Here is a 21586-nt window from a genome sequence, read left to right as displayed (position 1 = left end):
AGGGTAGGATGGCAGACAATTGGGTGAGGACTCAGGGAACATTGGGGATTGGAAATCTAATTTGGATGTTGAAGGTTGAGTCAGTATCATAGAATGAGGTTGGAATTAGAACGCAAGTTTGTGGAAAACGGAGATTGTTGGGAGAACACAAGGCTGGGTGACGGTGTCGATTTTGGGGTATAAGGGGGTGTCTGTGGTGTGTCATTTTTGAGGGTGGCTGCCAGGTATCTGTTAGGGGGTCAATGGCATGCATATCAAGGTGAGGGAGGGGGGGGGGGGGGGGGGGGGGGAGTGTGGGAGTTCAGAGAGACATTTAGAGAGCCGGGTCATGAGGAAGGGATGTGTGTGATCCTGATGCACAATTCCTATCTATTCTAATGCAACAACTCTCTTCTCATCAGCTGTTCACAGCCATAGTTCCTATTCAGGGGAATTTTGAAAGGAACTTGTAGACAATGTTGTTCCTTTCCAGCTGTAACCCTTATTTGATGTGATTTTCTTTCACCTCAGTTTGGAAGGTGCATCTAAGGACGCTTAGTAAATTGCTACAGGGTGTGAATGTTTGCCATCATGGTACCAATCAAGTGGGCTGGATCATGCCAAGCTTCTTGAGTGTTGTTGTAACTGTACCCATCAGGAAAGTGGAGAGTATTCCATCACACTTATGCCTTGTAGCTGGTGGACATGCACTTTGGAATTGTGAGGTGAAATATTCACCTAGCCTTTGACTTCTCTTTGTAGCCACAGTAGTTATGTTATCCAGATGAATTTCTGCTAAATAGCAACCTGTGGAATGCTGATAGTGGGCAATTTAGTGTTGATAATGTTGAATATCAAGGGGTGATGGTTAGATTCTATCTCTTGTTGGAAGTGGTCATTGACAGGCACTCATTAGTGTGAATATAGCATATGTTTCAAAAGGTTATGAACAATGACAAATTTATTTAAGTTTCTATCCAATAGTTATTTGTCCTTCTAAGTTCTGATGGCCTGTATTATGATTCAGTATGCTTGAGTACAAGAGCAAGAATTTTCTGTCAAACCTCAATATTGCAACATCTACCTAGACACACAACAAGTAAAGTCACCATTTAGTGGTTATGGGAAAAACAAACCTAGACTGAAGCTTTTTTAAAAATGTAAAACATGACGAGTATCTAGTTGCTGAAATTGAGTACACTCAGATCTAAAAATGAAATGCATACACTTTAAATTTAATGGAATCTGAATAAGGAGCATACAGTTGTCTTTACAAATGAATACCAAGAGCCAATTTAATGAATCCATTCACCCTCACGGGAGAGTGCACTGAAGTGCTGAAGTGAGAAGTGCAAGGGAGGGAGAGAAAGAACAATGAGAAGTGAAAGAATGACACACAGAAGTGGAAAAAAAATGTAGAAATGCAAACCTAATGGTAAGAAATGTCCAACTGGATTTTAAATATAAGGATAGCAGAGACTATGACAATAATGAAAGGCACCACACAAAATGAGAAGGTAAGGACTGCAGATGATGGAGGTCAGAGTCAAAGAATTTGGTGCTGGAAAAGCACAGCCAGTCAGGCAGCATCTGAGGAATGGGGGAGTCAATGTTTCGGGCATAAGCCCTTCATCACAAAGTGAGGTCGGGAAAAGGATAATTAACATACAGCTGAACTCACGGAGAAGAGCATTTCAATGAGGCTAGTAAACGTGAATAAAGTTAATCCAGTTTAAAAAGATTTGCATTGAATCTTTGCTAAATACAGTCTGATGGTCAATTTTGCAAGAGATGACAGATCTTACAATGCATGACTTCTTCACAGTCCACCAAGTGAAAGAAGTTTGAACAGAACAATGTGTGCTATCATGTAATAAAACACAATTTTTAATTGCTGAATGCAATGAGCAGTCGGAATACCATATTGTAAATTGTGCTCTTATTACTCCTTGCTAGCTAGATTCAGTGGTAGGATTCTTGCCTCAGTCAGAATGTTGTGGATTCATATTCTGTTCCAAAGACTTGTACATACCATCAGTATAGTATGAGGGAGTATTGAATTGTTGAAAGCGTCACCTTTGTGCTGAGATGGGAAACTAAGGCCCCTCTTAGGCGGACATAAAACATTCCCAGGAGGGAGTAGGAGTGATGTACTAGCCGATATTTATGGCTCAATCAACTTTACTGTAAACTATTTGGTCATTATCACATTGCTGTTTGCATTTGTCCCATTTATTTAATGGCTTTAACAGTTGTCAATTCAAACAATATTTTATCAGCTGGAGTCCTCAACCTTATGTTTTTGTTTTTGTTACAACTTATTATTAGCAAAGATTTAGAGAGTTATGGGAAACTCATGTGGGGCTTAGATAATGAATTATATAGTTGAAGGATGTCTGAAAGTTGTCGTCAGATATGCAAGATGAAACTGATTACAATAGTCCGTGCCAGTTAATGTTAAAGGATCAGTTCCATTAAGCAGTGAAGTCCTTTGAGAGATTATTAACTTGTACAAGACACTTAATCAGTTAGACGAACATACCAGCCTCAGTATATTAATAATACTGTGTCATATATGGGTTGATTTCCGGGGAATAATTGAGCACAACAGTTCACAGTGATGCAATATGAGGGATACCTTTGAGGTAAGATTTCCTTGTGTTACATATTCTGAGATCGTAAACATATTTAAAAATACACCTTTAATTTTGTGACATGTAAAACAAAAAAGATTCAGTCCAGTCTGACTGATTAACAAAATCCAAAAGGTAAGAATACATTTTAGCATCACATAACAATGCTATAGAGAATATATTTGTGTCAGTCAGATCATTTTTGCCATAGTTAAATCTGCTGATATTACAATGAAATTTAAACTATACTCCAGATTTTTCAATATTGTCCATAAACACTGATTTCTTTTGGTGATTACTCAAGAGTTGTAGAGGCACATAGTGGAGAACTGTTAAATACACATGATGCAAGGTGCCACTAGAAACTGTGACTTTGGTTCAAATTTTCCAGACTCATGATGGTCAGAAACTGGACGTACCCTAAAAAGATACATATGAAACCTCTTGGAAGTCCAGATGCACTGATTCTGAGAATTGCCAAGGAAGATTAAACTGGTGGCGGCACAGTGGCTCCGTTCCTAGCACCACTGCCTCACAGCACCAGCAATCTGGGTATGATTCTACCCTCAGATAATTGTCTGTGTGGAGTTTGCACATTCTCCCTGTGTCTGTGTGGGTTTCCTCCAGGTGTTCTGTTTCCTCCCACAGTCCAAAGATGTGTAGGTTGGGTGGATTGGCCATGCTAAATTGCTCACCTTGTCCAGAGATGTGCAGGCTAAGTGGATTAGCCAGCTTTCACCGGATATCAGACCGTGACACGGTGACTCAGTGGTTAGCACTGCTGCCTCACAGCACCAGGGACCCAGGTTTGACTCCAGCCTTGCGCGACTGTCTGTCTGGAGTGCTCTGGATTCCTCCCGCAGTCCAAAGATGTGCAACTCAGGTGAAGTGACCATTCTAAATTGCCCATAGTGTTAGGTGCATTAATCAGAAGGATGGGTGGGTTACTGTGGAGGGTCAGTGTGGACTTGTTGGGCCGAAGGGCCTGTTTTCACACTGTAGGGAATCTAATGATTGCCTTAGACACTGAATTCAAAGCAGATACCCAGGATAGATCTGATTCACCTATCTGGGTAATTAGGAGAAAATGAGGACTGCAGATGCTGGAGATCAGAGTCAAGAGTGTGGTGCTGGAAAAGCACAGCAGGTCAGGCAGCATCAAGGAGCAGGTAAATCGACGTTTTTGGCATAAGGCCTTCATCCTGATGACTACTGCCTGACCTGCTATGCTTTTCCAGCACCACACTCTCTGCCTGGGTAATTAATCAGGAAATGATGGCCAGATTACAACCATGTCTCGTTCCTGGGTAACTGTATAACTGACCCCAAACCTTCCCTTATCCCGTCACAGCCCTTTCACCAATTGACTCTCCCCAAACTTCCAACACCCCTAGATCCTCCAACTTGACATAAACCCTCCACTTCCTGTCAACTTTTGACTGCTCCCGCCCTTTCAGCACACTCTTCCTCCCAGATCCTTCAAGTGAACTTCCAAACACCCTCCAACTCTCTTGACTCATCCGCTGACCTTCTGACACCCCTTCACTAAAACCGGCCTCATCATCCTTTCCCCCATCCTATCCATTAATCACCCTGCTGCCTTACATACTTGCTATTCTATCAGCCTCCCTCCACCACCCTGCTGCCCTGCCTACCTGCTGTCCTGCCACCAAACCCACTTATCCATCTGTCATCCTGCCTCCACATCCCATCCCATTGAGAAGTTCTGCAAAAATTCAACGTCCTGAAGCTAGTGCAGCAAGGAGGAGGATGTGGCTTATGTGTGAATTTTCTCTGTTGCTCCCTCTGACAATTCCTTCACTGAGGGCAAGTGACTGAGGGGTCAGTGGAGGAGCACTTTGGGGCCAGCGACCATATTCTATTAGTTTTAAAATAGATTTGGCCTTTCTTTTTCCAGAACTAACAGTTAAAGTTCTAAATCAGAGTAAGGCCAATTTTGCCAGTATTCGGCAAGAAGTTTCAAAAATTGATTCGGGGTGAATGTTCTCAGGTAAAGGGACAACTGGAAAATGGAAAGCCTTCAAAAATGAGATAGCAAGAGTCCAGAGACAGCATGTTCCTGTTCGGACAAGAGAAATTGAGGTTTTGGTCAAGAAAAAGAAGGAAGCATATGTCAGGTATAGACAGTAGAGATCGAATGAATCCTTAAAGGCAGTAGGAGTATACTTAAGAGGGAAGTCAGGAGGGCAAAAAGGGTACATAAAATAGCTTTGACGAATAGAAATAAAGAGAATTCAAAGGGATTTGAGAAGTACATTAAGGACAAAAGGGTAACTAGGGAAAGAAGAGGGCCCTCAACGATCAGCAAGATATATATGGAACCGCAGGAGTTGGAGGGAGATACATAATGAGTATTTTGCATCAGTGTTTACTGTGGAGAAGGACATGGAAGATATAGAATATGGGGAAATTGATGGTGGCATCTTGAAAAATGTCTATATTACAGAGGTGGTGGTGCTGGATGTCTTAAAATGCATAAAGGTGGATAAATTCCCATGACCTGATCAGATGAACCCTAGAACTCTGTGGAAAGTTAGGGAAGTGATTGCTAGGCTTAAAAATGTGTTGCTGAAAAAGCACAGCAGGTCAGGCAGCATCAAAGGAGCTGGAGATTCAACGTTTCGGACATAAGCCCTTCTTCAGGAATGAGGAGGGTGTGCCAAGCAGGCTAAGATAAAAGGTTGGGAGGAAGAACTTGGGGGAGGGGCGTTGGAAATACGATAGGTGGAAGGAGGTTAAGGTGAGGGTGATAGGCCGGAGAGGGGGTGGGGGCGGAGAGGTCGGGAAGAAGATTGCAGGTCAAGAAGGCGGTGCTGAGTCTAAGGGTTGGGACTGAGAAAAGGTGGGGGGAGGGGAAATGAGAAAGCTGGAGAAATCTGCATTCATCCCTTGTGGTTGGAGGGTTCCTAGGCAGAAGATGAGGCGCTATTCCTCCAGGCGTCGTGTTGCCATCGTCTGGCGATGGAGGAGGCCAAGGACCTGCATGTCCTTGGTGGAGTGAGAGGTGGAGTTGAAATGTTGAGCCACAGGGTGGTTGGGTTGGTTGGTCCGGGTGTCCCAGAGCTGTTCTCTGAAACGTTCCACAAGTAGGCGGCCTGTCTCCCCAATGTATAGGAGGCCACATCGGGTGCAGCGGATGCAGTAAATGATGGCCAATTTCTGATGGATATGGAAGGATCCCTTGGGGCCTTGGAGGGAAGTGAGGGGGGAGGTGTGGGCACAAATTTTGCATTTCCTGCAGTTGCAGGGGAAGGTGCCGGGAGTGGAGGTTGGGTTGGTGGGGGGGTGTGGATCTGGCGAGAGAGTCGCGGAGGGAGTGGTCTTTCCGGAAAGCTGATAGGGGTGGGGAGGGAAATATATCCTTGGTGGTGGGGTCTATTTGGAGGTGGCGGAAATGACGAAGGATGATACGATGTATCTGGAGGTTGGTGGGGTGGTAGGTGAGGACCAGTGGGGTTCTGTCCTGGTGGCGATTGGAGGGGCGGGTTCAAGGGCAGTGAAGCGGGAAGTGGAGGAGATGTGCTGTTGTTCGGTATTGGAATTGGTCCTCCTGGGAGCAGATGTGGTGAAGGCAAAGGAATTGGGAATATGGGATGGTGTTTTTACAGGGGGCAGGGTGGGAGGAGGTGTAATCTAGGTAGCTGTGGGAGTCAGTTGGTTTATAGTAAATGTCCGTGTTGAGTCGGTCGTCCGAGATAGAAATGGAAAGGTCTCGGAAGGGGAGGGAGGAGTCTGAGACGGTCCAGGTAAATTTGAGGTCGGGGTGGAAGGTGTTGGTAAAGTGGATGAACTGTTCAACCTCCACGTGGGAGCACGAGGTAGCGCCGATACAGTCATCGATGTAGTGGAGGAAAAGGTGGGGTGTGGTGCCAGTGTAGCAGCGGAAGATGGACTGTTCCACATATCCAACGAAGAGGCAGGCATAGCTGAGGCCCATGCAGGTGCCCATGGCTACTCCTTTGGTTTGGAGGAAGCGGGAGGATTGGAAAGAGAAGTTGTTCAGAGTGAGGACCAGTTCAGTCAGTCGAATGAGGGTGTCAGTGGAAGGGTACTGGTTGGTTCGGCGGGAAAGGAAGAAGCGGAGGGCTTCGTGATGGGGGATGGAGGTGGATAGGGACTGAATGTCCATGGTGAAGATAAGGCGTTGGGGGCCAGGGAAGCGAAAATAACGGAGGAGGTGGAAGGCGTGGGTGGTGTCCCAAACGTAGGTGGGGAGTTCTTGGACTAAGGGGGATAGGACCGTGTCAAGGTATGCAGAGATGAGTTTAGTAGGGCAGGAGCAGGCTGAGACAATGGGTCGGCCAGGGCAGTCAGGTTTGTGGATTTTGGGCAGGAGGTAGAAATGGGCGGTGCAGGGTTGTGGGACTATGAGGTTGGAAGCGGTGGATGGGAGATCTCCTGAGGTGATGAAGTTATGGATGGTCTGGGAGATGATGGTTTGGTGGTGGGAGGTGGGGTCATGGTCAAGGGGGCAGTAGGAGGAGGCATTTAGCCTCAGCAATATAAAGATCGGTGCGCCAAACTACCACCACCCCTCCCTTGTCTGCATGTTTGATGGTGAGGTTGGGGTTGGAGCGGAGGGAGTGGAGGGCTGCACGTTGCGAGGGTGAGAGGTTGGAGTGGGTGAGAGGGGTGGACAGGTTGAGGCAGTCAATGTCGCAGCGGCAGTTGCCTATGAAGAGATCAAGGGCGGGTAAGAGGCCAGCACAGGGTGTCCAGGTGGATGGGGTGCATTGGAGGCGGGAGAAGGCGTCGTCAGAGGGTGGGCGGGAGTCCTGGTTGACGAAGTAGGCGCGGAGGCGAATGTGGCGGAAGAAATGCTCGATGTCTCGCCGCGTGTTGAATTCGTTAATCCGAGAGCGTAGAGGAATGAAGATGAGTCCTCTGCTGAGGACTGATCTTTCATCCTCAGAGAGCCGGAGGTCTGGAGGGATGGTGAAAAACGGCAGGGCTGGGAGCTAGGACCTGGTGTGGGGCTGGAGCTGGGAGTGGGGACGGGGTTAGGCATGGGGGCGGAGACGCATGCGGCGTAGTCGTTGTGCAGGCGAGTGACGTCACTGGGGGTGGAAGTAGATGCAGCAATGGCAACTCCGGGGGTGAAAGTGGCTGCGGCGAATGCAGAAATGGTGTTGTTCCCGGTGGTTGTGGACCCCACCGAGGCCATGAATCTGTTGGCGATGGTCTTCCTGGCGATCGTGGAGGCGGTTGTCTGGGCGGCAATCGCGGAGGCTGCATGGTCGGTGGGGGCGGAAGTGACATAATGGTTCACGGCGGTGGTTGCTGCAGCGGCCGCTTGGTTAATGGTGCCCGAGCGCTTCCGGAGGCCAATGGAACATTCTGGAACGGTTGAGGAATCCGGAGTGTGGGGGTAAGTACATGAAAATTTTTGGTACTTACTATCTTTAATTTCCGATGTCCCCCTTAGTCCAAGAACTCCCCACCTATTTTCGGGACACCACCCACGCCTTCCACCTCCTCCATGATTTTCACTTCCCTGGCCCCCAACGCCTTATCTTCACCATGGACATCCAGTCCCTATACACTTCCATCCCCCATCACGAAGGCCTCAAAGCCCTCTGCTTCTTCCTTTCCCACCGAACCAACTAGTACCCTTCCATTGACTGAACTGGTCCTCACTCTGAACAACTTCTCTTTCCAATCCTCCCACTTGCTCCAAACCAAAGGAGTAGCCATGGGCACCCGCATGGGCCTCAGCTATGCCTGCCTCTTTGTAGGATATGTGGAAAAGTCCATCTTCCGCTGCTACACTGGCACCACACCCCACCTTTTCCTCCGCTACATCGATGACTGTATCGGCGCTACCTCGTGCTCCCACGAGGAGGTTGAACAGTTCATCCACTTTACCAATACCTTCCACCCCGACCTCAAATTTACCTGGACCGTCTCAGACTCCTCCCACCCCTTCCGAGACCTCTCCATTTCTATCTCGGACGACCGACTCAACACGGACGTTTACTATAAACCAACTGACTCCCACAGCTACCTAGATTACACCTTCTCCCACCCTGCCCCCTGTAAAAATGCCATCCCATATTCCCAATTCCTTTGCCTTCGCCACATCTGCTCCCAGGAGGACCAATTCCAATACCGAACAGCACCACATCTCCTCCACTTCCCGCTTCTCCGCCCTTGAACCCCACCCCTCCAATCACCACCAGGACAGAACCCCACTGGTCCTCACCTACCACCCCACCAACCTCCAGATACATCATATCATCCTTCGTCATTTCCGCTACCTCCAAACAGACCCCACCACCAAGGATATATTTCCCTCCCCCACCCCTATCAGCTTTCCGGAAAGGCCACTCCCTCCGCGACTCCCTCGCCAGATCCACACCCCCCCACCAACCCAACCTCCACTCCCGGCACCTTCCCCTGCAACTGCAGGAAATGCAAAACTTGCGCCCACACCTCCCCCCTCACTTCCCTCCAAGGCCCCAAGGGATCCTTCCATATCCATCAGAAATTCACCTGCACCTCCACACACATCATTTACTGCATCCGCTGCACCCGATGTGGCCTCCTATACATTGGGGAGATGGGCCGCCTACTTGTGGAACGTTTCAGAGAACACCTCTGGGACACCCGCACCAACCAACCCAACCGCCCCGTGGCTGAACACTTTAACTCCCCCTCCCACTCCGCCAAGGACATGCAGGTCCTTGGCCTCCTCCATCGCCAGACAATAGCAACACGACACGACACCTGGAGGAAGAGCGCCTCATCTTCCGCCTAGGAACCCTCCAACCACAAGGGATGAATGCAGATTTCTCCAGCTGTCTCATTTCCCCTTCCCCCACCTTTTCTCAGTCCCAACCCTCAGACTCAGCACCGCCTTCTTGACCTGCAATCTTCTTCCCGACCTCTCCGCCCCCACCCCCTCCCCGGCCTATCACCCTCACCTTAACCTCCTTCCACCTATCGTATTTCCAACGCCCCTCCCCCAAGTTTTTCCTCCCTACCTTTTATCTTAGCCTGCTTGGCACACCCTCCTCATTCCTGAAGAAGGGCTTATGTCTGAAACGTCGAATCTCCTGCTCCTTTGATGCTGCCTGACCTGCTGCGCTTTTCCAGCAACACATTTTTAAGCACTGATCTCCAGCATCTACAGTCCTCACTTTCTCCTAAGTGATTGATGGGCACCTTGCTGAGATGTTTGTAGCATCAATAACCTCAGGTGAGGTGCGGAAGACTGGAGATTCGCTAACATTGTGCCAGTAACTAACAATGGTGGTAAGGAAAAACCAGGGATCTATAAACCAGTGAGCCTGACATCGGTGGTGGGCAACACATTGGAGTGAATCCTGAAGGACAGGATGTACATATATTTGGAAAGGCAATGACTGATTAGGGATAGGCAACATGGCGTTTTGCATGGGAAGTCATATCTCACTAACTTGATTGAGCTTTTTTAAGAAATAACAACAAAGATTGATGAGGGCAGGGTGGTGGACGTCATCTCCATGGACTTCACTGAGATATTCAACAATGTTCCTCATGGTAGATTGGTTAGCAACGTTAGATCACATGGAAATTAGGGACAACTAGCTCATTTGGAAAAGAACTGGCTTGCCAGTAGAAGATAGAAGTGGAGTGTTGCTTTTCAAACTGGAGACCTGTGACCAGTGGTGTGCCACAAGGATTGGTACTGGGTCTATTGCTTTTCATCACTTATATAAATGATTTGGATGTGAACATAACAGGTATAATTAATAAGTTTGCAGACGACACCAAAATTGGAGGTTTAGACAACAGCGAAGAAGGTTACCTCAGAGTGCAATAAGACCTTGATCAGGTGGGTCAATAGGCTGAGGAGTGGCAGATGGAGTTTAATTTAGATAAATGTGAGGTGCTGCACTTTGGAAAGGCAAATCAGGACAGGACTTATACACTAAACGATAAGGTCCTGGGGAATGTTGCTGAACAAAGGGGGACCTTGGAATTGCGGTTCATAGTTCCTTGAAAGTGGAGTGTCAGCTGGATAGGATAGTGAAGGCGGCATTTGGTATGCTTTCCACTATTGTTCAGAGCATTGAGTACAGGAGTTGGAAGGTCATGTTGCGGCTGTCCAGGACATTGATTAGGCCTCTTTTGGGATATTGTGCGAAATTCTGGTCTACCTCCTATAGGAAGGATGTTGCGAAACTTGAAAGTGCTCAGAAAAGATTTACAAGGATGTTGCCAGGGTTGGAGGGGTTAAGCTCTTGGGGCAGGCTGCATAGGTTGGGGCTGTTTTCCCTGGAGCTTCAGAAGCTGAAGGGTGACCGTATACGCATTTATAAAATCATGAGGGGCATGGATAGGATAAATAGGCAATGTATTTTCCCTGGGTTGGAGGAGTCCTGAACTAGAGGTATAGGTTTAGGGGTGAGAGGGGAAAGATTTAAAAGTTACTTAAGGGGCAACTTTTTCACGCAGAGGGTGGTGGTGCATGTATGGAATGAGCTGCAGGAGGAAGTGGAGTCTGGTACAATTACAACATTTAAAAGGCATCTGGATGGGTATATGAATGGGAAGAGTTTAGAGGCATAGAACATAGAACATAGAAAAATACAGCGCAGTACAGGCCCTTTGGCCCTCGATGCTGCGCCGATCCAAGCCCACCTAACCTACACTAGCCCACTATCCTCCATATGCCTATCCAATGCCCGTTTAAATGCCCATAAAGAGGGAGAGTCCACCACTGCTACTGGCAGGGCATTCCATGAACTCACGACTCGCTGAGTAAAGACATATGAGTCAAGTGCTCGAAAATGGGACAACATTTAATTTGTATATCTGATTAGCATGGATGAGTTGGACTGAAGGGACCTATGGCTCTATCACTCAGTTGGAAGGATCCCACATCAGAATACCAGAAACCTTTGGGCAAACTCAGTAAGTTTTGTCTGGTCAGCATTAGGAAAAAAAGGTTCTGACAGTGTTTGAAAGGTTTGGTTGGACCTTTATGCTTACTTATTATGCTGAAGACATCTACAGAAGTTAGCAGATCAAAATTCCATAGCAAAAACATCTATGCATCTTTAGTTTTGAATTGTGCACTGCACTAGAAAAGGTCTACGTTGTGGCTTGTCTCATCGTTACATGAAGCTAAACAAGTCTTCTGTCAACAAAGAAGACAATTCAGAAAAATTGTGAGAATCCAAAAATTTCTGCTTATGCAATTATAATGTCTGTGAAGTGAGTTGGTAAAAATATATGATTAATGCATTCAGAATCTGGTCAGGTGTCAATCTAAATTCAGAATTAAATGTAATGGAAAGAGCGGGAGTCAGATTATGCTAAAAAGAATTTGGAAATTTCCAGGAGAAATCTATGCAACATAACAACACAAATCCTGAAATTGTTCTTTATGATTGTACTGTGTGCATACATTCAGATTCTTGCCTGAAATTTGAAATGAGTGAGTTAATCCAGAGAAAAATAAATGATCATAATAAAACGATTGAGATTAGAATTCTCAACTACATGGCCCTGTTTGAAAACTTGTCTTGGATTTCACTGCAAACCCAATCTGCAATATGTAAACAAGACAGGTGTAATCCAACCCTGATTTGGCTCTAGGATAAGCTCAATCAGATTGTTTGCAAATAAAATTTGCAAGTAAACAAGTATGGAGCCAAACTGGAATAGAAGACTTTTCAGAAATAGATTCTGCTAAGCCTGTGGAATGTTGAAATGGCTGGAAATTCTCAAGTTGATGTTTTTTCCCGTATTTAAAATTTTACTGAATTCTATTCAATAAGAATCATTTTAATAAGGTGTAATGGTACAGTACAAGGTCATAAGGTACTATTACTTTTTTAAAAACTGTTCATTGTTGTAATAAGAGGTCTGTAATTAATTTAAACTCCAAAGGATTTAAAAGTAAAAAGTTTAAATAGAGGGGGATTAGGACATGAAATCTTCTGCCTCATTATCAATGAAGCAAAGTCAATAAATTCTTTTAGAATGGAATTAGACAATTATTTGCAAAAATAGGTGAATTAACGGAGATTTTGAAAGGTCACACTTGTAATAATCTATCAATTTTGATATTTATGGGATGGCCCAAAACTGTTCAATTACATTATTTTCAACTGTGATGATTTTTCTTATAGGAAAAACACAACATGCAGCAAGTTTCCGGCACAACTAATAATTAGGATGCTCACTATAGAAAAATGTTCATCAGGATAATTCCACGACTTTTCTTCAGATATTGACTTGTCATTGAACTGACCTATGCCTCAACTGAAAGGCAACATAACAGACGATGCAGCACTCGCTCTGTATTGCACCAGTCAGTCGAGACAAAATACTGAAAATCGATCATGAAATTTGAACCCACAAATACATGACTCAGAAATAAAAGTCTAATGACTAAATTAAGCTGACCTGGAAAGGAAGAATAAACAGTGGCAGTGACTAAATTATACTGGAACCTTCTACAGCGTTTAGAATAGTCTTTTCCTTGAAAAAAACAAAAACATGCAACTCTTGACCAATACTATGTAGTTGGCTTTTAATTGCACGGTGTAATTGTCACTCATTGTGCCACACTACTATAAATGTTGGTGGACCACACAATAACCACGCACCAGAAACAAGCATGGTATATCTTGCCCTACTGGCCCCGAAACATCCTCCACACTAACGTAGGAGCTGATACCAAAATTGGGAAAACTCCCAAATCATATTTAGATTAGATTAGATTACTTTAGATTACTTTACAGTGTGGAAACAGGCCCTTCGGCCCAACAAGTCCACACCGACCCGCCGAAGTGCAACCCACCCATGCCCCTACATTTACCCCTTACCTAACACTACGGACAATTTAACAAGGCCAATTCACCTGACCTGCACATCTTTGGACTGTGGGAGGAAACCGGAGCACCCGGAGGAAACCCAAGCAGACACGGGGAGAATGTGCAAACTCCACACAGTCAGTCACCTGAGGCGGGAATATCTTACAATTTCTGGAACACTTCCATCACTATTCTTATTGGTGTTCTGTCCCATGAGCAGGATAATTTGGCACAGTGGTTCATAGTTAACCTGTGAGTCCTCAACACTGACTTCAGGTCTCATGCTATAAGGATAAACACAGGCAAAGAAACCTCCTGCTAATTGCAACCTACTGATTTACCTCAGCTGTATCAGCGCTTGAAAGAACATGCAGCATCATAAGGGTGCGGATTTTCTCCACACAGACCTTATTCTACGTCCACCACCAAAAATGGCTCAGTAGCACCACTACAGATAGGACTGACCAAGTCATAGAGTCATAGAGATGCAAGATCAGCCAGACTGGCTGAGATAAATGGTGAGAAAATTATCAGAGAAAAGAATCTTACATTGAAAACATTGTCCAATGTATTATGTAGAACAGATCTAACAGCTCAAATTTAAGTATGTGTGAGGCATTGTGAGCCATCAGCAGCGATAGCAGAATTGAGCTCAATCTGTAACCTCATGGCATGGCATAACCCTCAATTTACTCATACCATCGAATGTGGTTCACTACCAGGAGCAGCATCATCTTTAAAAAAGGTGTTCACTGGTGAAGGCACACAGGACTACACACATGCTGAACAGAAGTAGCATGCAATGGATAAAGCCAAGTGATTCCACAACTAACAAATCAGATCAAAGCTCTTCAGTTCCATTATCTATGTACCCAGTCATGAATGGTCATCAACAAAGGGGAAAACAAGCACATCAGTGCTCAAAGCAAGATAAAGCATTTACATTCATCTTCAGTCAAATGGTCTGAGTGACTGATCATTTCAACCTCTTCCGAAGTTCTTAGATTCACAGATGCTAGATTTCAACCCATTTGATTAACTCTGAGCAGCTGGTGGGCAAGTGTAATTTCTGTCTAAATTCTAGTTTTATCTTTAATGTAGCCTTTATTTTACAGTTTAATCTAGGAAAAGTTAACTTTTGCTCCAGTGTTAAAATAGGGGCACACAAGCTCTATAAACACATTTGCAGCTAGTTAATGAATGGCCAAGTTAAAGAGGTTTTCAGAAGCTTGAATCAATCATTTTTCAGGGACCATAAAAAGAGCTGTTCCTCACTGTTGTCTCATTCACACTGCCTCATCTGCACAGAATGCTGCTTTGGGCATGCAGTGTTAAGTGAGGGATTGATAATAGGAGGAAAGAAATGGAATTGGCCTAAGTGGTGAAGACAATGCTGTTTTCCTTTTCTATCTTTTCAAATGCCCAGTAATTGGTTCTTACTTTGGTACGGGGGGAAGATGTTGATTCTAATTGTTCTGATTGTAGCTCCCAAAGTTTTGGTGCAGCAAATCAGTTTGGTCAAGTGGAAACTACATCCTGCAGTATGTGGGAAGGGAAATGAATCATGTGGGAAGGCAGCATCTGCCATGATTGCCCTGAATGGCACAGCAGGCTCAATAGACTGTATACCCTATTCTTATTGCAATGTTTTTAAATAATGAATCACCATTTGTCCCAGATGAATACATTTGCAGATGTGTGAGCTCCAGGTTTCAGTACATAAACATGTTGGAGCCACTGTTGCAATTCCAAGGGTCAGATGCATGGATAGCAATTTTAGGGAAGTGCTTACATTGCAAATTAGAAACACAGTCAGAGAGAGAACAGATGACTGCCAGGCAATTGAAGAGAACCAACCAGGCAGTGCAAGATTCTCTTGTGTCTACCCTACTTGCTAACTAGTTTTCCACTTCATAAAGTGGTGAGGACAAATGTAACCAGAACCAGGTTTCTCACACTCCAGTAATCAGCTGTACAAAAGAGGGGATGAAGAGTTGGAGGAGTAATGGTGACAGGAGATTCCATAGTCAGGGGATCAGACAGGCAGCTCTGTGGCAGTAAATGTGATTCCATAATGGTCTGTTGTCTCCCTGATGCTTGGGCCAAAAATGTCACAGAGCATCTGAGGGAGTTCCTTCTTGAGGATTGTGAACATCTAGTAGTTATGATCCACATTGGTTGCAACAACATAGGTAGGGAGAGGAATCAAGTCCGGAAAGCAAATTTTAGGGAGCTAGAATAAAATTGATGTGCAGAATTCCAAAAGTAGTAATGACAGGATTACTCTCAATGTCAAGTGTTAGTGAGCATAGGCATAGTTGGATTGATTAACCAAACACAATCACTGAAGAATTGGTCGAGGAGGGAAAGCTTCAGAATTCTGAGGCATTGGGTATAATTCTGGGGCAGGTGGGATGTATATAAACTGGATGAATTATACCATAAAAGACATGAGAATAATATCCTCACTGGACATTTGCTATTGCTGTTGGGGAGGATTAAAATTAGCTTGTCAGGGGATAAAACCTAGAGGCAGCTCAAATTAGAAGGAAGTAAAACTGATAACAGGAAGTAGAAAAAGTGGAAGTTAGAAGGCAGGTGAAATTAACTAAGCTTAGAATGTGAAATAATGTTAAAAACGCAAAGTTAAAAGGCACTGAAGGGCATAGAGCATTCATAACAAGTTAGATGATTTAAAGGCACAAGTTAAGAGAATGGATATGGTCTAATTTGCATTACAGAAAGATATTTTAATACAAAGTATTTCTTAAAAGATAAAAGTTTAGAAAATGTAGACATACAAAGGGTTTATTTTCTTGTCAATGAGTCACTGAAGACCAACATACAATAAGCAATTAGAAAGGAATGACAATGTCTGTAAGATATTATCACTTTTGGAATTTGGGTTTTTAGAATGAATGCAGATAGACTTTGGTCAGTTCTTTGAAAAGTCAAAGTCATTTGAAACAGTGACTTAAAATGCAAGTTTCCAATAATGCATGGAATCCAGTCAACTGCCAAGATGGATGTTGTGGTTCTGTTCGCCGAGCTGGAAGTTTTTGTTGCAAACGTTTCGTCCCCTGGCTAGGCGACATCATCAGTGCTTGGGAGCCTCCTGCGAAGTGCTTCTTTGATGTTTCCTCCGGTGTTTATAGTGGTCTGTCCCTGCCGCTTCCGGTTGTCAGTTTCAGCTGTCCGCTGTAGTGGTTGGTATATTGGGTCCAGGTCGATGTGTTTGTTGATGGAGTTTGTGGATGAATGCCATGCCTCCAGGAATTCCCTGGCTGTTCTCTGTCTGGCTTGCCCTATGATAGTAGTGTTGTCCCAGTCGAATTAATGTTGCTTGTTTTCTGCGTGTGTGGCTACTAAGGATAGCTGGTCGTGTCGTTTCGTGGCTAGTTGATGTTCATGTATGCGGATTGTTAGCTGTCTTCCTATTTGTCCTATATAGTGTTTTGTGCAGTCCTTGCATGGTATTTTGTACACTACATTAGTTTTGCTCATGTTGGGTATCGGATCCTTCGTTCTGGTGAGTTGTTGTCTGAGCGTGGCTGTTGGTTTGTGTGCCGTTATGAGTCCTAGGGGTCGCAGTAGTCTGGCTGTCAGTTCTGAGATGCTCCTGATGTATAGTAGTGTGGCTAGTCCTTTTGGTTGTGGTATGTCCTCGTTCCGTGGTCTTTCTCTTAGGCATCTGTTGATGAAGTTGCGCGGGTATCCGTTTTTGGCGAATACCTTGTATAGGTGTTCCTCTTCTTCTTTTTGCAGTTCTGGTGTACTGCAGTGTGTTGTGGCCCTTTTGAATATAGTGTCCTGATGCAGCTTCGTTTGTGTGTTGGGGTGGTTACTTTCATAGTTTAGGACTTGGTCTGTGTGTGTGGCTTTCTGAAGAAGTGCTTCGCAGGAGGCTCCCAAGCACTGATGATGTCGCCTAGCCAGGGGACGAAACGTTTGCAACAAAAACTTCCAGCTCGGCGAACAGAACCACAACAACGAGCACCCGAGCTACAAATCTTCGCACAAACTTTGCCAAGATGGATATCTATAGTATTAATGGCTGGAGTTTAATCTCCAATTAAAGTCAGAGGGAAATGGGTCTGGGTGGGTTACTCTTCAGAGGGTCGGTGTGGACTGGTAGGGCCGAAGGGCCTGTTTCCACACTGTAGGGAATCTAATCTAATCTAATCTAATGGAGCTTGAGCAGACAGACAAAACAGACCAAAGTTTAGATCTTAAATTCATTTCAGAATTCTTGAGTGTACAGTTCAAAAGGGAGAAGAGTTCGCTCTGAACCAGAGAATGAGTTTTCGGTTCAGAAGATCCAGTCACCTTGGCAAAAAAGGTGTTAGATTGTCAAGTTTCCAAACTGAGGGTTTGGTATAGGAAGTCGTCATGTTTTCAGACCTGAAGAGAGTTTTAGGCCATCAGAATTGAAAAAGGAATATTTCATAAACTTGGAAAGAAGTTGCGAAACTGTCTCAGCAGTCCATGAGGGGAACTCAGTTAAAGAGGAAATTAAACATTTGAGCTTGGAGTGATATTTCTCTGGATTGAGTGGCTACACATTGTTGGAAAATAGGTTGAAACTTGGTTTTGCTATTTATGTTAACGTCTTGCTAAACTGTCTTCTATATGTAGCTTTGCTTGTTTTATTATAAAGTTATAGAATCCTACAACACGGAGACAGGCCCTTCAGTCTAAACTGGTCCATGCCGACCAAGATGTCCAGTGACACTAACCCCATTTCCCTGCACTTGGCCTATATTCTTTTAAACTTTTCCTTTCCATGTATTTCTCGAAATGCCTGTTAAATGTTGTTAATGTACCCACCTCAACCACTTCCACTGGCAGCTCATGCGTATCATGCTCTGTGTAAAAGAGTTGCTCCTCAGGTTCCCTTTTATTCTTTTCCCTCCAACCTTAAACTGATGCCCTCTCGTCCTCGATTCCCCAACCCTGGGATAAACACTGAGTGCATTCACCCTATCCATGCCCCTCATGATCATAAACACCTCTATAAGATACCCCCTCACTCTCCTAAGTTCTAAAGAAAAAAGTCCTAGCTTGTCCAACCTCTCTCTGTAATATGGGCCATTGAGTCCTGGCAACATGCTTGTAAATTTCTTCTGCACTCTTTCCAGTTTAATAACATCCTTCCTATAGCAAGGTGATCAAAACTGAACACAATACTCCAAGTGCAGCCTCATAAATGTCCTGTACAACTGCAACGTAACTTCCCAACTTCTATACTCAATGATGAAGGCCTGTGTGCCGAAAACCACCTTCATTGCCCTGTCTATCTGTGACTCCACTTTCAGAATCTGAACTCCAAGGTCCCTCTGCTCCACTACACTCCTTAAGGCCCTACTATTCACCATGAAATTCCAACCTTGCTTTGACTTTTCAAAATGCAAGACCTCACACTTAGCTATATTCAACTCCATTTCTCGGCCCACTCCCCCAGTTAATCAAAGTCCTGCTGCAATTTCTGATACCCTTCCTCACTGTCCACGATACTGCCTATTTAGTGTCATCTGGAAACTTACTAATCATACCTTGTACATTCTCATCCAAATCACTGAAAAAGATAACAAACAGCAATGGGCCCAGCACCAACCCGAAGCACACCATTAGTCACAGGCCTCCAGTCCAACAAGCATTCTTTCACTATTACCCTTTGTTTCCTATCATTAAGCCAATTGCGTATCCAATTTATCACCTCCCCCTGCATTCCAAATGATCGAACCTGCCAGAGCAGTTTACCATATGGAACCTTATCAAGGCTTGACTGAAATCCATATAGATTACGCCCACACCCCTACCCTCATCAACCTTCCTGGTGACTTCATCAAAAAACTCCAACAAATTTCCCATGGCATTATTTCCCACACACAAAGCCATGCTGACTACTCAATCAAACCCTGTCTTTCCAAATGCATGTATATCTTATCCCTCAGAATCTTCGAGTAAATTACCCAGCACAGATGTCCACAGTTCCCAGGCTTTTCTTTGTAGCCCTTCTTGAATAAGGGCACAACATTCACTGCCCTCCAGTCTTCTGGGACCTCACCCATGGCTAATGATGATGCAAAACTATTAGCCAGGGCCCCCGCAATTCCTTCCCGAGCCTCTTGCAGGGTTCTTGGATATATCAGATAAGGACTAGGAGATTTATCTACTGTCATACATTCTAATACATCCAACACCTGCTCTACTCTGATATGGACTGTCCCCAAGATGTCACCCTCAATTTTCCAAGTCTTCATGTCTTTCTCCACAGTGAACAGATAAGAAACTTTAATTGAGAACCTGGCCTATCTGCTGCCACACGTCCACTTTGGTCCTTGAGGGATCCTATTCTCTCTCTGTTTATTCTTTTTCTTTTAATATACCTCTTTGAATTCACCATAACCTTCTCAGTCAAAGCTGTCTCATGGTTCCTTTTCACCCTCCTGATTTCCTTCTTCAGTAAACTCTTTTACTCCCTATATACCTCCAGGGATTCCCTTGATCCTAGCTGCCTGTACCTGAGCTATGCTTCCTTCCTTTTTCTGGTCAAAGCCTCAATCTGGGGTCATCCAGGGTTCCCTAATCCTGTCAACCTTGCCTTTCATGCTTATAGGAACATTTTGACCTTGAGCTCTAGCTATCTCACATTTAAAGGCCTCCCACTTGCTGGAGCTCACTTTGCCTGCAAACTACTCCAATCAACTCCTGCAAACTCCTGTCCAAGCTTCGCCTTGCTCCAATTTATAACTTGAACCTGTGGACAGTTTTGTCCCTCTCCATAACTATTTTATAATTAATAGAACTATGGTCACTGGTCCCAAAGTGCTCTCCAACTGTCACCTCAGTCACCTGTCCTGCCTTATTTCCCAACAGTAGGTTGAGTTTTGTCCCTTCACGAGTAGGACCTTCTTCATACTGCTTGAGGAAACTTTCCTGAACACACGAAACAAATTCCACCCCATTTAAACCTTTAACTTGCTGACAATGCAAGTCTACATTAGGAAAACTAAAATCCCCTACTAAGACGATCATATTGCTGCTGCAAGTCTCTCCAATCTCCCTACATATTTGTTCCTCTAATTCCTATTGACTATTTGAAGCCCTATTGTACAACCTCAATAACTCCTTATTTCTTATTGTTTTGTATAAATAACTTTGTTAAATAATATTTCCAGTTTTGAGTGAATATATTGAGGCAACAGACTATCACTACTAGCCAAGTGCAAAAACGGAGTTTATAATTTATCAAACAAAGTTTTAATCTGGGGTCTGATTTGTCCAGTTTATCACCAGCTGAGATAATAACAAATTTGGGTGGGGGTTATCTGGGATCAAAATTATTGAAGTTAAGAGGGATTTTAGCAAAGACATACATAAAGGTATTTAACAGAGGTGTTGTGGCAAAGATTCTTAAATGTACTGGACTTTCAAAACCACTTCAAATGTTGCAAGAACCTTGCTAGTAGATTATTTGAATAGCAAAGTATAGAACCTTGGTTTGAACACCCTGAGTACTGTGTCTAATCCTAGTCCCCTTACCTTAGCAAAGATATTATTGCCATAGAGGAGGGTGCAACAAAGGTTCTCCAGACTCGTTCCTGGGCTGGACAGGAGTGGACTGTGAAGAGACTGGGTTATAGGCCTATATTCTCCAGAATTTCAAAGAATGAGAGATGAACTCCTTATAACCTTCAAACTACTTCAAGGGACAGACAGGCTGGATTCAGAAAGGATATTTCTCCTGGTGGGACATGTAGTAGCAAGGAACATTATTTCAAAACTAGGGTAAGTCACTTTGGATTGAAATGAGGAGTTTTCTTTTACTGGAAGGTTTGTGAATCTTTGAAATTATCCTGGAACTCTAAAGAAAGTCTTTAAACTAAAGAGTTGACAGATTTCTAAATGCCAATAATGGAAAAAAGATATGGGTATTGTGTAGATGATCAGCCATGACCATCTGGAATGGCAGAGCAGGTGTGACAGGCTGAATGGCCTATTCATGTTCTAAATATTCCTATATTAAAAAAACTATTACACTGGATACTGCAAAAGCTATGGGCTTTGACAACATTGCTACAATAGTAATAAACATTTGTGCTCTAGAACTAGAGATGTTGTTGTAGTACAGCAACAAGGTTA

At 44.3% G+C, this 21586-nt stretch overlaps 1 protein-coding gene across 6 annotated transcripts in view; it reads right to left on the bottom strand.

Annotated features, from left to right (window-relative positions):
• The window catches only part of LOC122561011 (myopalladin), a 311619-nt gene that overhangs the window by 213313 nt on the left and 76720 nt on the right, over positions 1 to 21586 (bottom strand). The gene's annotated exons all lie outside the window — the stretch shown is intronic.

Source organism: Chiloscyllium plagiosum, unplaced genomic scaffold, assembly GCF_037043375.1.
Source record: "Chiloscyllium plagiosum isolate Xiang-an unplaced genomic scaffold, Cpla_swu_hap1 HiC_scaffold_22, whole genome shotgun sequence".
NCBI lineage: Eukaryota > Metazoa > Chordata > Chondrichthyes > Orectolobiformes > Hemiscylliidae > Chiloscyllium > Chiloscyllium plagiosum.
The sequence above is the reverse complement of the archived record's forward strand: the minus strand, read 5'-3'. Positions and strand labels throughout refer to the sequence as shown.